This window comes from Herpailurus yagouaroundi, unplaced genomic scaffold, assembly GCF_014898765.1.
Source record: "Herpailurus yagouaroundi ecotype Mexico unplaced genomic scaffold, PumYag 250, whole genome shotgun sequence".
In the NCBI taxonomy this organism is placed as follows: domain Eukaryota; kingdom Metazoa; phylum Chordata; class Mammalia; order Carnivora; family Felidae; genus Herpailurus; species Herpailurus yagouaroundi.
In genome coordinates this window covers 6467618-6479731 of record NW_024412467.1, presented here as the reverse complement: position 1 = coordinate 6479731, position 12114 = coordinate 6467618, and the positions used below count along the sequence as shown (strand labels likewise).

Genomic DNA, 12114 nt, shown 5'->3' with positions numbered 1-12114 from the left:
TCCTAGCGGCCCTGATCTCTGAATATTGGCATCCCCTCAGTCTGCAGGCCTTGTCTTTTTAATTGTCACCAAGTCCCCACGTTCTCGCTCTGTTCCAATGGCTATAAATATAATCTGTGCACTGACAACAGCCCCTCTTCGTGACTTGGCCTGGTCCTAACCTCTCACTTGGACCCCAGACTGCCATATCTGTCTCTCTCTTCAACACTTCCACTTGGATGTCTCATGGGCATCCCCAGTATCACATACCCAAAGCTAAATTCTGGTTTCTCCTCCAAAATCTGCTCCAACTCGGAATAGGGAGAGAATGCATCCTTCCGGTTGTTCAGGTCACAAGAACATTGGAATCGTCCCCGACTCCACTTCCTCTCACATCCCACTCCTAGTGTGGCATCGAAGCCTATCAGCTGTACCTCAAAATATGCCCTCGTCCTGACCATCCTCCTCATCTCAGTCCTACTCCTTGGGCCGAGCCACTGTCTTCATATATGCGGGATTCTTGCACCAGTTTCCTCATGGCCCCCCCCCCTTCTGTTCTCCTTGCCTTTCCAGGCTGTCTATTCTCAAGTCAGAAGCCAGGGCAACCCTTGAAACATGTAAGCTGTAGCAGATGGTTCCAGTGCTCAGAGCCCTTCAACAACTTCCATCTCTCTCCAAGCATTTATTGCATCTGCCAGGCCAACCACGTTCTGCCCTGCTGTCTCCGGTGCGGCCACGGCTTTCCTTAAGCACCTGGGCCAAACGGCTCCCATTTCTGAGGCTTTGAATTTGCTCTTGTCAGAAAACTCTTCTCCCAGACATCTGCCTGGCTTGCTGCCTTACTCTCCTCAGGTCTCTGCTCAGATGTCACCTTCTCCAGGAAGCCTTCCCTGACCACCTCGTTAAAAGCAACACTCTATTGGGATGAGCACTGGGTGTTGTATGGAACTGATGAACCATTAGCCCAAAAACCAAGAGCACAATTTATACGCTGTATGTTAGCCAATTTGACAGTAAATTATATTTAAAAAAATTTTTTTTTCAACGTTTATTTATTTTTGCGACAGAGAGAGACAGAGCATGAACAGGGGAGGGGCAGAGAGAGAGGGAGACACAGAATCGGAAACAGGCTCCAGGCTCTGAGCCATCAGCCCAGAGCCTGACGCGGGGCTCGAACTCCCGGACCACGAGATCGTGACCTGGCTGAAGTCGGACGCTTAACCGACTGCGCCACCCAGGCGCCCCAGTAAATTATATTTTAAAAAATAATAAACAAATACATAAATAAAGAGACAAACTATATCCAAAAATAAATTAGGGGCGCCTGGGTGGCTCAGTCGGTTCAGCATCCGACTTTGGCTCAGGTCAAGATCTCGCGGTTTATGAGTTCGAGCCCCGCGACAGCTCAGAGCCTGGAGCCTGCTTCGGATTCTGTGTCTCCCTCTCTCTCTGCCCCTCCCCTGCTCATGGCTCTGTCTCTCTTTGTCTCAAAAATAAATAAAACATTTAAAATAAATAAATAAATAAATAAAAATAAGAAAAAGCAGTGCTCTGCACCAGGCTGTTATATACCCTCATCCTGCTCACTTTTTTCTCTGTAGTGCTCATCACCACCTGGCACGTTGTATATTCACTTGCCCATTTATCACATGCCTCCCCCAGGAACGGGAGCTCTCTGACGATAACGATGGCACCTTTTCATTCATTGCTGTCTCCCAGCACCCGGTATGGCCCCCGACACATTGCGAGTGCTCAACAAATACTTGTTGAGTACGTGAAATCAGAGAAATGGTTTTCCTTCAAGAAGATTAGAAGATTACGAGACAGCCACTAAATAAGTGCGAGAGTAAATACGTGTCATTGCAAATGGTAATGAGTGCTTCGAGGAAGCTAGCTGGCCCAATGATGGAGGACCTACTTTAAATAGGGTGGCCAGAGAGGATCTTCTGGAAAACAATGACGTTGAGGGCAGGATTAGAAGGATGAGGTAGGACCAGCCCTGCCCATGCTGGGAAGACCATTTGGAAAAACAAACAACAAACAACAAAAAACAAAACAAAAAACAAAAACACCCCAGCACATCCAAAGATCCTGAAGCAGCACTGAGCTTGACATCTTCAAGGAAAGGGGGCTGGTGGGTGGGTAGTGAGAAAAATGATAAGAAGTGATCTTGAAGAGGCATCCAGAGGCCAAATCCTACACGACCTGGTGGGGTGTCGTGGGGATTAGATCTTACTCACAGTTTTTTCTGAGGCCCAACATGTTAGTAACACGTGGCGGGCAATGTCTGAGGTGGCGTCCAGAGATGGCATTTAGGCACCCAGACCATTAAGTGAAGCTTCTGCGTGAGGCTTCTCAGTTAGGAATGGAGTGGCCTTTACAAGGAGAGAGCAAACGGGTCCTCCAACAGCAGGCTTCTCCTTCTATCAGAAGCAGCCCCCAGCTGCTCCAGCTCTTGTTATCTCGTCCCTCTTTGATTACGTAGCCAGTCTGAGTGCCCACTATGACAAAATATGGGGGACATTTCCAGTCCAATCGGCCTTGTCTCCATTCTCTTCCCTACATCCTCACACCTGCCCCGGGGCCTTTGCCCATGCTGTTTCCCTGGAAAGAAATACCCCGTGCCTCATCTGCGTAGCCCAAACCCAGCTCTACTCCTAAAACAACCACGAGATCAGATTTATAAGCCAGAGTCATGATTTTAAAATTACTTTGTCGATTACTGCAGTAGGCTGAATAAAGCCTGCACCCCCCAAAAAGACACCCGCACCCTAATCTCCAGAACGTGTGGCTGTTACTGTAGGTGGCAAAAAAGAAGATCTCTGCACGTGTATGAAATTAAGGATCTTGACCTGGGGACATTATCCTGGACAATTGGGATGGGTCCTAAATGCAACCACACGTATCCTTATGAGACAGAAGCAGAGGGTGAAAACACACACACAGAAAAAGGGAAGGCGGTGTGATCGTGGAGCCGGAGACGGGAGCGATCCAGCTCCCAGCCAAGGAGCAGCAGCCTCCAGAAGGCAGAAGAGGCAAGATTCACCCCTACAGCCTCTGGAGAGACAGGGGCCCAGCTGACACCTGACCCGGTGACGCTGATTTCCGACTTCCGGGTCTCCGGAACTGTGACAAAATAAACTTTAGTTGCTTTAAATTTTTTTTTTCAACGTTTTATTTATTTTTGGGACAGAGAGAGACAGAGCATGAACGGGGGAGGGGCAGAGAGAGAGGGAGACACAGAATCGGAAACAGGCTCCAGGCTCTGAGCCGTCAGCCCAGAGCCTGACGCGGGGCTCGAACTCCCGGACCGCGAGATTGTGACCTGGCTGAAGTTGAATGCTTAACCGACTGCGCCACCCAGGCACCCCAAATTGTGGAAATAATTGATGTGTTTGCCTACTGGGTATTGTCCTAGTCCCTATTATCTTTCCAAATTAAAAAAAAAATTATGACTTCCAAAATATATTTAGCCGAAAACAAGGGGCTATGGATCTGTATTTGTTTTGTTGTTGATAGTTCCTTGTTACATGGATTCTTGTTGAGATAAACCCAAGGGAGTTGAGTTTTTGTATTGGGCCTTCATTGGACAGCTGATTTCCATACTGTTCTTTGTTTTTCAAAAGGACATTGCTGTGCCACCTATTTATTAATATTGGGGAATGAGTTTTCTCTCGCTCTTTTTTTTTTTTTTTTTTAATTTTTTTTTCCCAACGTTTATTTATTTTGGGGACAGAGAGAGACAGAGCATGAACGGGGGAGGGGCAGAGAGAGAGGGGGACACAGAATCGGAAACAGGCTCCAGGCTCCGAGCCATCAGCCCAGAGCCCGACGCGGGGCTCGAACTCCCGGACCGCGAGATCGTGACCTGGCTGAAGTCGGACGCTTAACCGACTGCGCCACCCAGGCGCCCCAAACTTTAGTTGCTTTAAACGCTCACGTTTATGGCAATTTGCTACAACAGCCACGGGAAATTAGCACGTTTGCCTTGCTCTCTTCCCCTGGGCCTCTTGTCCCTCAGGCCCTCACCGCTTCCCGGTTGGTTATTTCTGGTGAATTGCTACGGACCCCTGTCCGCCTACGCCTCTTGCTGCTATGCCCGCGCATAGTGATGGCAGACGACTTCACAGGTCTGTGGCGCTGTTTTCTTCTTCCTGCCCCCTTCATCCTAAAGCCACATGATCAAGCCAGCCAGTCGCCAGGAACATCTCCAGGGCGACCGTCTCGGCAGGCCCGGGCTAGCTGGGAGGCTAGTTCAGTAACCCGCAAGTGAGGTGATGGGGTGTGGACGAGTGGGTGGCTGGAGCCAGTGAGCTCGGTTTGTTTTTTGTTTAACTTTGACAATGCCAGGTGCTGCTGAAGAGGTAACGGCCAAAGTCTCTGGGCATGATTGTCTTGTCCCCAAGGCTCTGGGGACCTCAAATGAGAGGTGGGAGCCAACAAGACCCAATGGCGAACGGCTCCAGGGGGTTGAAGAAAACAGAAACACCAGGTTTTACGCTTAAATCGCTGGGGAACTGAATAGTAGTGCTATACAGCAGGATGGGGGAAATTAGGAAGCAACGTACGTTTTGGAGAGAAAATTATTAATTATTTATTCAAAACGTTGGGCCTTCGGCAGGTGCAAATGACCACAGGAAGGTCGTCTCCTGTGGAAAGTCCCTTCCTCAACTCCAGTGTTACTCTTCCACCCCCCTCACAGTCTGTGAGCTCCTGAAGGGAGGAGATCATGCCTTACTGTATCTCCAGCACCAAACCCACACCAGTAGATGCTGAATAAGTCCATTGTAAAGGAATTAATGAATGGAATTGGACTCAGAGAAGAGGTGCAGGCTGGGGAGGACAAGCTTGGAGGATGCAGGCCGCTTTCAGAGGTGAGAGCTGAAGCTTTGAGAAATAGTACAACTGAAGCGGGTGGCCGTCCGATCTGCCATCGGTTGGATGCCACAATAATAAGAGGCAGTGCTAGAGAAGGACAGTCAAAACACTGTTTTTAAGATTTTTATCTTGAAGCGACCTCTGCACCCAGCGTGGGGCTCAAACTCACAACCCCAAGATCAAGAGTCACGTGCTCTACGGACCGAGCCAGCCAGGCGCCCCTGGTAAAGCACAACTTTAATCTTTGGCCTACCATGCAGGTGTCAGAGATCATGATGATCAAATAAGGAAGAAGACAGGAGTCTGAGACATTGCCATCCAACCAGGGCTTTCACAAAGTGAAAAGTAATTTTTCATTTGCCAGTCAGTTCAAGGTTCACTCACCCTTATCACGGTTGTCACGCAGCATTATAATAGGCATCAGTCAGGGACATAAAGGTATTCTGCGTGTGACGTGTCTGACTTCTGGGTACTGGTAATTATATTTTATGCCATATCAAAGATCTGGTCTACAAGGAATATACTTTTTTGTTGGGTATCGCTACTCTTAAAAAGCTGCTAAAAGCATGGAGCGTGCTTAAGAATGCATTTCGGGGCACCTGGGTGGCTCAGTCAGTTAAATGTCCACCTCCTGATTTCGGCTCAGGTCATGATCTCACGGTTCATGAGTTCAAGCCCGGCAGCATCGGGCTCTGAGCTGACAGCACTGAGCATGCTTGGGATCCTCCCTCCTCCTCTCTCTATGCCCCTCCCCTGCTCTCTTTCTCTCTCTCTCTCAAAAATAAATAAACTTAAAAAAAAAATGCATCTCAAGTATAATTGTAGAAGGCTGCCCCTTAAATTTCCAGCAAGATCTTTGTTTCACTTCCTGCCAGCATTAGGATATGGGGGTCAAGTTCTTCTGAATGCCAAGAGATAGATAATAATCCTGGCTGTTTTTTAGACACTGCTCTTACCTTCATAGCCTGGACCTGTAATTGAATTACCCCGGGAATTTTATGACATATTGATTGAACCTAATTAAGTCAAGGACCTGCTCTCTATTATCTGCCTTTGCAGCCTCTACACAGAACTATTCGATTCAAACAACATTTACTAAGCTACTAAGTACAAAGCCATGTGCTGAGTCTCTGCTAGACACAGAGATAAATAAGGCAGAGTCCCTGTCGTCCCCAGTCCTGGAGCAGTTAGCGTTTATATACAGATACTCTCGCACAGGAAAACTAAGATAAATACTGTAGAAGAAATGTGGAGAGCCATCACGACATTTACCATTAATTATTGGGTTGAGATGGTAAAGATCCAAACTATTTGTTTGAAATAGTATTGCCTCTATCTACAGATTGGCAATCACTTGTTCTTAAAACAAGTATGCCATAAGGAATACTGACTCACCTGGTCTTCTGTACTTTAGTTACTTCCTTCATAATGAACCCTGACACGTCCTTCTGGAAAGCGTCATTCCTCCGCTTCTGGATCCCTCGTCCGAACGTACACATTCATCACCCCAGCGGGGGTTATCTCCTAGGGAAATGCAGGAACGTTTTTAGGAGGACCCTGGGTAGGCTTCTTTCCTTTACTTACAGAATCCCTGTTGCACATCCTGATTCCTTGATGTCCGGTCTGACTGCTGTGGTTCAGCATTCCCGTGTGTGGCTCTCCTAGCACCTTAGCAAAGACTGTGCGATGCTGAGCTAACACCTTTTACAGATCTGCCCAGCTCCTTCTTCAGGAGACAGACTATTGTTCTTACATACCTGCACCATGGCCGCGGCTATAAGCCAGGCATTCAAGAACTGGATGAAATCACCTTTGCAAACAGACATCAATCTACCCTACTTTAGAGAGAAAATTATGTTTAAGGAAAATCATAGCCATGTTTCTAGAATACCGTTTTACAGAATCCTGTCAAATAACTTCCAGGTAAATGGCACCTGGTTTGATATATATTTCTATGTGTGTATCTGTGTGTGCATATCTTAATGCCTATATGTATATAATATTATATATATTCGATGTGTGTATGTAAACTTGTAATTTTAAACTTCATGGTTATTTTCAGAAGCAGCACCCGCAATTAGAGCCAAATCCAATCCAAGTAGGCAGTAAGTGCTTTGATTGCATCACACAGACTTCCAGACTTCAACTGTATGTGTGGTTAATTTAAAAGGAAATTACCATGCTTTCCTCCACATATTAGCCTGAACAAGTCACTTACCCTAAATCTGAGATACTTTTGCAAAATGGCAAATCTGCCCTTCTGAATCTTCAAAGTGGTTATGAGTAACAAATAGAATGATGTTGGGAAAACCACTTTACATGAAACAAGGCAGTCAGGATGATTATTAGTCAAAAGTATCTTCTGGACCTCTGGGTCCTTCCTTTGCTGTCTGGAAGCCACCAGGCAATTTAGCTATTGTTGATACTGAGGGTGGACTTCTTTGTGTCTTTCCGTTAAAACAACTCATGGTCTTGGACCCCAAACATCTCAGTCCGTAAGTTATTCTACTCGGGAAATTCTAGAACCTAACCTGTCATTTCTTCAAGAAGGGTTTTATTAAATGTTCCCCTGCGCCCGGCATAGCAATAGACCTTGGAGATGCTAAGACAGATAATTCACAGTCCCTGCATATAAAGGGCTTGGAACATAGCCGAAAGAAACAAACGAATGAATGCAGTAAAAATTTTATAGGTGCCATATAGAAGCCTGTACAGAGAACAAAGAGCAGAGAGGAGGGAGTAGTTGAATCTGACGTGGGCGGGAGTGTGACAGACCTTGCTGATTGCCTACCTAACAGTCGTGCCTTCCCCTCCCCACACCAGCTTCCACGAAATAGACTTGAAAGTCAAATGCTCTCTTTCTCACCCTCCCTACCAACTAAGCGCACATGTGACCTAGATGGGTTCAAAGAGAGAAACTGCACCTTTGCCAGGTGGTTTCTGCGAAAGTGTTGCTTTCTTAATAAAAGGGTTCGTGGTAGATTGTATTTTTCAAAGACGGCCACAATATCTCCCACCCAGTGTGCTCTTCTTAATGACGCGACTGTAAAACGCCTCCCATTAAGAGACAGAATCAATGTCCTCCACCCTTGACCCTGGAATGAGTTTATTTTTAGTCTTAGCCAACAGGGTGCAGTGGGAACGGCACTGTGACATATGAGGGTAGATCATGAAAATGCTATGCGTTTCCACCTATTCTTTTGGTGTACGTGCTTCTGGAAGCCAGCAGCCATGCCGTGTGGAAGCCCAAGCTAGCCTCTGCCAAGAGACCTCACAGAGAGACTGTGTCTACGTGTTCTGGATGACAGCACCATGGAGGTCCCAGCCAACAGCACCAACCACGAGACACAGGAGGCAGGACGTCTCTCAGTGACGGTCCATGACTGAATCGAGACTTCAAGTGTTCCCAGCTGAGACTTCAGACATTGTGGAGTAGGACAATCTTTCCCCACCTAGCATTCCTCTTTCTCCCTTCTTCCAGCCTTGATTCTAGGAGCTGAGCAGGGTGGGAGTAGGGGGAATCTTACAACCATGTGATAAAAGCATGATGTTGGGCGTGATGTTGTTGATCTGTTAAACCAACACCTGCAACTGTCTATCTCCAGACCTCCTAGAACGTGAGAAAAGTTAACACCTCCTTGTGGGTCTAGGACACTGAATGCCAGATTCTCTGTTACTTGTAGTTAGAAGCACCCCTAACTTATACATGTGATCCCTGCTGGTAAGATCTGGTGGGTTCGTGGGGAGATTGAAATTTGATTTCAAAATGTGGATGTCTGTCTAATCAGAATAAAAGTAGACATAGCAATTGCAGCCTGGCCTTCTGAGAAGTTTGGCTGTGAAGGAAACAAGGGAAATGAATTGGTGGCTGGGGGAGCCTATGGGCAAATTTTATAGTCCATAAGGAAATACCTAGTAAAGCCATAGAGATTAAAGGCAGGAAACAGGGGCACCTGGGTGGCTCAGTCAGGTAAGCGTCTGACTTCGGCTCAGGTCATGGTCTCACGGCTTGTGAGTTCGAGCCCCACGTCAGGTTCTGTGCTGACAGCTCAGAGCCTGGAGCCTGCATTGGATTCTGTGTCTCCCTCGCTCTCTGCCCCTCCCCCGCTCATGCGCTCGCTCGCTCGCTCTCAAAAATAAACATTAAAAAATTGTTTTAAAAAGAAGTTAAGAGAATAATGTCAGCAATGATTGTTACAGTTCAACCCTGCTCTCGCCCTCTCTGTCTTCAGCTGATCTCAAAGACTCTCTTGGGAATTTTTAAAACAGAGCTGGCTTCACGGGTGTGCAACCTAGATGGATTCACAAGGGCCTCATGCTTAGAAGGTCTCCATGTTTGACTTAATGCTCCACAGTTTCTGTGTTGAAAGTCTTAATACATTTTGAACAAGGGGACTTGTTTTCATTTTGCACTGATTCCTGCAAATACATAGACGATCCTGCCTAAGAAAGTTTTCTGTTCCCGGGGCGCCTGGGTGGCTCAGTCGGTTGAGCGTCCGACTTCGGCTCAGGTCACGGTCTCGCGGTTTGTGGGTTCGAGCTCCGCATCAGGCTCCTTGCTGACAGCTAGGAGCCTGGAGCTTACTTCCGATTCTGTGTCTCCCCCTCTCTCTGCCCCTCCCATGCTCATGCTCTATCTCTCACTGTCTCTCAATAATAAATAAACGTCTAAAAATTTTTTTCTTTTAAATAAAAAAGTTTTCTGTTCCCATTACCCACTCCTATGCAGTGCTAAGAAACAACTCGGACTTTTATTACCCATGGATCTTTAAGGGCAGTATATTCTGTTTTCATGCAACATGGACACGTCCTCAGACGGCTATCAAGTCAGTGGTCTTTTCCAGGTGGGGAATTTTCCAGCCCCATGGAATCCGCAGAGACTCCTACAGATCCTTATTAACACCCTGCCAATTCAGGTCCAGGGGCCCTCCGCCCAGCACCTGCACCAACACGGTTAAATGTGCTAGCAGACTGGGAAGCAATTCCTCAAGAACTATACCACCTGTCACCCAGATGACCGGGCGGTTTAGTGGCCCACGGCGGACTAACACCTTCCATATGACCCGCTGAAGTATTCCTTCCGCAGCAATTACGAATCCTCTCGTTCATCCTCCCATCTACCCCGGAACTACAACTGTACCTGTAGAATAAGCTCCGGGTCAATCTTGGGGACACACTTCATGGAGCAAAGGCTTGGTGTGAAGTCTCTAAACACTGCAGCTAAAGGGGATCCTCTACAGATGGCATAACCTTCATTGCCACACTCTATCTTCAACCTGAGTGTAGTTGACATGTAATGTTACATTAATTGCAGGTGTATAATACAGTGACTCAACAATTCTAGACATCATGCCATGCTTGCCACAAGGGTAGCTCCCATCTGGCACCATACAATGCTGTTACAACGTCATTGACTATATTCCCTACGCTGTATCTTTTATTCCCATCACTTATTCATTCCACAGCTGGAAGCCTGTATCTCCCACTCCCCTTCACCCATTTTGCCCATCCCCCCACCTACCTCCAGTAGGTAGCCTCCAGATGGCTCTGGCAACCATCAGTTTGTTCTCTGTATTTAATGGCCTGATTCTGTCGTCTGTTTATTCGTTTGTTTTGTTTTTTAGATTACACGTGTAAGTGCACCTGTAAGGCACTTGTCTTCCTCTGCCTGACTTACATTTCACTTAGTGTGGTACCCTCTAGGTCCATCCATGTTGTCACAAATGGCCAGGTCTCATTCATTTTTATGGCTGAGTAATATTCTATCGACGGACACTTGGGCCGCTTTCATACCCTAGCTAACGCAAATAATGCTGCTGCACACACAGGAGTGCAGGTATCCTTTTGAATTAGTGCTTCTCTTTTCTTTGGGTAAATACCCAGTAGTGCCTATGATGTTCCCATTTTGAATTTTTTGAGGAACTTCCATACTGTTTCCCACAGTGGCTGTAGCAATTTGCATTCCCACCAATAGCGCACAGGTGTTCCCGCCATACTCTTTGTATTTTCTCCCTCTAGCCGCCCAGAGCACTTCAGGATGTCTCCCTGGGGTCATGGACAGCTAAAAAGAGTCAAGCGAGTGATTCGATCAACTCTCACTTCTGTGGATTACCAAAACCCCATTCTCTCTTTCCTGTCTACACCGAGACTGTCAGAACCTGGGACTTCAGCCACTGCTCCCCACAGATACTCCATGAAGTGGGGCCAAAGGGACAACAGAATGTTCTGCGAAGCTGTCATTTTCAAGCCCTCAGGTATGTGCCACATCTATAGGTCGAGAATTCCGGAGGCAGAGTTCACTCCCTTTATAGATACAGTCATGGCGACCGGGTTTCCAATCAGCTGAGTGGCGGGCCTACCACAAAACCCAGGCAATTTCTTAAAAACCAGGAATGGGAGCAGGGGTGCTGTTGGTTACGGTCAGGGCTCGGGGACGTGGCGAGAGGGCCTGCAGCCCAAATACCTTGAAGAGGCGTATGGCCCCAGGCAGACTTTTCCAAATCCCATTGTCCTCTCCAGCCACCATCCCACAGGCAACGGCTCACCTCTCCTTTCTCAAAGCCCTGCACAAAATCTCCTCCCAGCCCCAACCACCATGCCTCCCGACCTTCTCCCCCTTTTCTTTCCCTCTCAGCTCTCATCGCAGAAGCCCAAGAAACTTTGTCTGGCAAGGCAGGTCCTTCCACGGAGAATGAGGGAGAAGGGAAAGAGACCTAGAGGACACAGTTCGAATTCTTCGCAGGTGACGAGAGGGAAAGGCTGAGATTGTAGACACCAGTAATCATTTTCTTGCCTTACATGTGCAGTCCAAAAAAATGCATGGTTTTCTACATCAGCAATATTCTAAAATGTAATAATTTTGAACAGCTTCCTGGTATTCCATGGTATAAATAAGCTATAATTTCTTTAACTGAGCCGCTAGTAGTTTATATGCAACTGTCACATAAGGTCTGTGATAAATTTCACTGGTGCTTAAATCTTTACATACATCCTCAATCACCGACTGAGGATAAGTCTCTAAAAGTAGGGATTCTGATGCATTAGTTAGGATATTTCGGGCCACATGTGTCACATGCTGTGACTTAATTAACATACATGTATTTTTATCTGGGATAAAGTCAGAGCTGGTATGGTGATTTTGCTGTATGATGTCAAGGACCCAAGTTCTTTCTATCTTGTGGCTTTGTCTTCCCTAGATAGTGCTCTTGTCCATATGATCTGTATTCTGGACAGCAGGACAAAAAAAGGCGGTGGACG

The 12114-nt window shown here is 46.9% G+C and overlaps 1 long non-coding RNA gene across 2 annotated transcripts; it reads right to left on the bottom strand.

The window, feature by feature from the left end:
• Positions 1 to 4529: 4529 nt before the first annotated feature.
• LOC121020630 (uncharacterized) lies at positions 4530 to 10127 on the bottom strand. Of its 2 annotated transcripts, none has more exons than XR_005786237.1 (3): positions 9998 to 10127; positions 6253 to 6381; positions 4530 to 4944 (listed from the first exon to the last, which is right to left on the bottom strand). It is a non-coding gene; the product is annotated as an uncharacterized LOC121020630 (long non-coding RNA). The 2 variants fall into 2 exon arrangements; XR_005786238.1 differs by lacking the exon at positions 9998 to 10127 and adding an exon at positions 9909 to 9953.
• Positions 10128 to 12114: the final 1987 nt, after the last annotated feature.